General features: G+C 46.2%; 1 long non-coding RNA gene across 1 annotated transcript; it reads right to left on the reverse strand.

Moving 5' to 3' along the window:
• Window positions 1-1,489: 1,489 nt before the first annotated feature.
• LOC112950893 lies at window positions 1,490-3,667 on the reverse strand. Its single transcript, XR_003250083.1, has 2 exons — window positions 3,600-3,667; window positions 1,490-2,714 (listed from the first exon to the last, which is right to left on the reverse strand). It is a non-coding gene; the product is annotated as an uncharacterized LOC112950893 (long non-coding RNA).
• Between the last annotated feature and the right edge of the window lie 1,469 nt (window positions 3,668-5,136).

Below are 5,136 nucleotides of genomic sequence, written 5' to 3' on the forward strand. Positions count from 1 at the left end.
GGGAGAAGAAGCCAGCAACATCAACATCATGTTCCTTCTGACAAAGGTCTACAGAAGATGACAATTTACAGTACGATCTCCCTCAGCAGACCAAAGCTACTGGCTTTAGGACAACAATGGAAGGGTGAGCGTAGCTCCAAGAGAGAGATAGAAACTAAGGTGCATGTGTGTTGTAATTTTAATTATATTGTTACTATTATTGTGACTTTTTCCACATATAACTACTCTATCTGCATTCCTATTGTTTTCTTCTCTCTTTTTTTTTTCCCTGTAGGAGTTGGATCTAGATTAATGCAAATTCTTGAATCAGATTGTTAAAATTTCCATTATATCAACAATAAATTCTTGGCTTTTTTTATACATATACGGTTTGTTTGATAATCACCTCTAAGATTTGACTGTAATAACGTCTCCACACAAGAAGTAATGCTCCTTCCTGCACCTTTTCTCCACCAATATAAGTCACCACTACAAATATAAGTCACCACTTACATTCATAGGAATATACTCTGACATTCCTGAAAGTGTTGGCTTCACTTCCAACACAAAACTGACTTCTGAGCGTTTCAAGGCAGTTTATTTTGCCTTTGTCCAGAGCAGAGTTGTGGGAATGCGAAAGCACAGAGCTGTCCCAGGTTGTTAGAGGGAAGTGAACTGGAGCATGCTTGAAGGATCTGACAGCTCTTTACACCAGCTCAGGAAGCCCTGATGTTGCTCTCCAACATGTAGGAAAACTGCTTTCCTGCTAAACCAGAGTGACATGGAACAAATATCCTCATGTTTATGAAGTGCCGAATTCTTATAATGAATGTTAAATTATTCCAGGCCAGATCCTTACGCAGAGGCAAAGTGGGGCCAGCCAACCCTAATACCAGCTTACATTATTTTTAGGCTCTTCTTGAACACCGATTCAAACTAGTGCACTTTTTTTTTTAGTTTATTCTTTTTTTTTAATGAGTTGAGATATGATAAATAAAAATTCGGTTCTCACTTTTGCCAGGTTACAGAGCTGTCTGGAGGGGCTTGAAAATTAAATTTTCAAACAAGGAAAATATGAAGCATATACTGATTTGGGTAAGTATAGGGAGTGGGGGAGAAACATGATGATTTGCCTTGTTTCTAGATCAGGGCTGCCAAATTCCTAGGGTGTTATGTAATTAGCATGTTATCGGAGTGCTCTAATCATGACAGCACGTGCTTTCTTGCCAACCCTCAGGCACTTTTGCAAGTTTTTGTTCATTCATAACTTATTTAAAAACTATAATTTACAAGTTTTGTTGAGAAATGCACGGGGTGGGGGGGAAGTCTGGGATTGTGTTTGGTTTCTAAAGCCAGGTGAGGTTTTTTATTCCCTCTGTGAACCCCTACTTGCTTTCCCGGATGCTTCTGCTTGGCTCCAGCACAGGTGCTCTGTGGCTTTGCTTCTGGCCAAACCCGTGGTTTGTGGTGTTCCAGTGCTCAATAGGACACGTATTTTTCTTTTTGGACAAGAAGTGTGCTCCTGAGATACCATTCCTGCCTCAAGATCTTGCAGATATTATTATAAATATTACATTTTATTTCTTGAGTCATTCACATATAAAAATACATATGCAAACTATTTCCTTTCAGCCCTTCCCATTTTTCTTGGTAATACTGTTTTCTTAGGTCCCTACTGTAGTGAAGTTGCTATATGACAATGAATGTGGATAACAGTGCTAAGCATCATAACGGAAAATGAAGTAACCCAGCTGGATTTCTCAGTGCTCAGAACTCAGGCCCTTGCATTGTGGATTTTGAAACCCCTGTTTTCAAGGTTACTCTCATCTTGTAAACTATCCTCTTATCTTATGAGCTATAATAAGGTTTCAGGCCTTAATTCAGTGAGATTATGCTGGGGGGTGGGAGACAGTTCTGCAGATTCTTGGTATCCTAAGGACAGAACATCCAAGGCCAATGCTGGAGATACAATGTAGTGATGAAAACAAGACCGTTATGCAGAGCCAACTGAACCCATTTGTTTGTGGCTAACCTGGCCTGCTACCATGTTCAGCCCAGCAAGTTGGGCGCCTTTCCTTTATGAGGACATAAAAACACAGAACTATTGGGGAATTCACCAGCATTCTCCCCACACCATGCAGATAGCAGTGATTAAAATACATATATATATAAATATATATATAGTAATTCTACTCCATGATACCCCGAGACTCTTCTAAGAGTTTTCATGAAAAGATTTTTAAAGGAGAGCAAAATCCTCCTATATAAACCAGACTGAAAGTTTTGCATAAACTGTTGTGCTCTCATCTCAGATCTGGGGTGAGATTCCTACCAGGAATAGCACAGCTGCAAAATAGGGATCTGCCTCGTGCTCATTGCTTCCCTAGGACGAGATTAGCCCTGCTGGTATTCCCAGTTTAACACCAGGAAGAGGTTTGAGCCTCTGTCTTTCCCATCTCCACAACCAGCCACAGAACTGCCCTATAAATGAGAATAGCTTGGAAGGCTAAGGAATCCTGTAGCTGGAAAACAAAACCTTTCCCCACAAAGACTTCACTGAGATGAGGTGTTCTTAATGCAGATCTATGTGAAGAGCTCGGCAGCAATCCCAGCTCCCACGCAGCCTTTCCCCACGGCCTTTCTCACTTCAACTCTTCTCTGTTTTCTGCCTCTGCTCCTTCTGACTCCTTCTGTGGGTCCCGTGATGGGCAAATCTATTCATGTAGCCAGTGTGCCTGCAGAAATTACACACATAGGGTTAGGTTTCATAAAATCATTCAAAATTGGGATTTCCACTTATACCTTCCAAAAGTCCTGCACATACTGTATATGCACCAAATAGGACATATTCTGTGCAGGTCAGATTTGGAAAATCTGCAGCAATTTAAATTCAAAAAGCCCCATTTAATATGCATCATAGATAAAATGCAGAAAAAAATATGAGATATAATTGAAACTGGGGGTGGGGAGAATGCATTGCAAAAGGTTGAAAAAAACACCTGGGTTTTCAAGCTTGCAGGGGCAGAGTTTGCAGTTGGACTCATCTCAGGTTCTGCAGCAATAATGTGCTATCTACCTTGCCTGGGTGGCACTGATGGTCACACTACATTCTTTTCTCCATGTTAAGAGTGTAAAGGCTGGGTTTCTCTTTCATACTGCACCATAAGGCACCTACGTAGTTGGCCTTAAGTCTAATCAGATCCTAAGAAACTATGAGTAATAAATCTAAGTGAAAGCAAAACACCACAGCTGCAGCAAGCTAGGCAGGTATTGCAGAGAAAACTGCTAGAATATTTCCTTTCCTTGGAAATGCATTTTTCCCAAGAGGAAAAATGGAAATCCTTCCCCCTCGTGTGATACTGGAGGCTTTCTGCTCAAATCTGCAGCCAAACAGGGGCCAGGTCTTTGAACGCACCCCCCACTGCCCTCCCCAGCAATTCCTGAAAGCCCTGCAGATCTCAGAAGCTTAGGGGGAGACCTGGAAATGCAACCTCCTTTGTTTAGTCTTGGTGAATGCGCAGCAGGAAAACATCGCCATCCTGTTTTCCAGGCACTAGCACGCGAAGGAGAACGGAGGAAAAACAGGGCGGCCTCGCCGGCAGCCCGTGGTTAGCGCTCACCGTGTCCGGCCAGGGCTCCGCGCAGCGGCCGGGAACGTGGAGGCAGCGGAGCCGCGGGACACCCGGGGACGTCACCGCGCGTCCCGCAGCGGCTGCTCCGCAGGGCGATGCGGGAGTGCTGGCCGCAGACCCCTGCCCTGGTCCTGTCGCTCTCTCCTCACCCCCCGTCACCAACTCAGCCTGGGGCAGTGGCTGATTTGGGCTGTCTTCTTCTTTCCACCTTGTTTTATCTTCATGGTGACATATTGCATTGGCAACATTTGGAATATTGGAAATATTGCATTGCATCACCAGGGGAATTACTATCTTGCTGGTCACCCAAGCCGCAGGCAGCAGCTGCCCCAGAGCTGCGACGTGTTCGGGACCTGCTCTAGGTGGGTCACGGTGCGGGGACGAGGCTGCCCCTGCCCTGCCACCCTGCCCCAACAGGGCAATGGGCATCCTCCCAAGGCAGGGCAAGGCCACAGGATCCCCGGGCACGGTGCAAGCACCAGGGCCCCCCTTGGTAAATCCCTGGTAAATCCCTGCATGTCCTTTGGTAAATCCCTGCACGTCCCATGCACGCGTCCACATCCTACCTTGCAGCAAAGCCCCACACTGGTGCTGCAGCCTGAACTTCAACACGAGTCACCTCTGTGGGCTGGCTTTGCAGTGCCCCCAGCCCTGCCATGCAGCTTTGGAAGGGCCCTTTAGCCCCACTCGCAGCCAGCTCTGCCGTTAGCTCCAGGGAGGGCGAGATAGGCTGCTTTATAGATGTGCCATGTGAATGCAATAACGGTGCCTGGAAGGTCTCCAGCTCCTTCCAATCAAGTTCCTCATCCTGACTTGCAAGTCCCGCTGTGTGGGGTCAGACATGAGGAACACCTGTGAGAGAGGAAACTGCACGGGTTTTGTGCTTTGCAGGCACCAAAACCAGCCTCACAAGCCTAAAGTTAAGATTTGAAACCATGCCTCTGATCTTCCTCGTGCAGCAAAGGCACAAAGATGATAACACAGGAAATGTCACCACGCCTGGCTACCAGGGAGGCCGAGGAAGGGCTTTGTGGTTGGCTTCAGCACTCACCTTTGGTCACAGACTTGCTCGCATATTCTTTGATTTCCGGAGTACCTAGATGATAAGAACTTGTGCTGCTGTTACCCTGCAAGGCACCTCTCTGGTCTCCTTCCGCAGCCAGTATCTTTGGTCATCTCCAATGATGGTCTTTGCACCATACGTTCAAGGAGGCAACGGGGCCCACACGCCTGACCAGGGACCTCTGGGCCCTGCCACGATATACACGAGAAGCAGGGTAATTAATAATGACACATATTCGTCTTCCAGGGTGGTAAGCGGCTTTATTAATATTCTCAAAACCAGTTTGGAGTTACTTGTATGAACTCCGAAGCGTGGCTGCCAAACTCAGATGTGAGGAATCGCGGAGCAGGATGGATTGCAGTTATATTGAGGATTGGCGTGCCTTGCCAGTGATACAGATCTCCATGGCCTGAGGCCTCCAGGGAGTTTCTCAGCATCAGTATTTAAACTGTGAAGAAGGCT

Source organism: Nothoprocta perdicaria, unplaced genomic scaffold (genome assembly GCF_003342845.1).
Source record: "Nothoprocta perdicaria isolate Ctin4 unplaced genomic scaffold, notPer1 scaffold_33, whole genome shotgun sequence".
Lineage (NCBI taxonomy): Eukaryota > Metazoa > Chordata > Aves > Tinamiformes > Tinamidae > Nothoprocta > Nothoprocta perdicaria.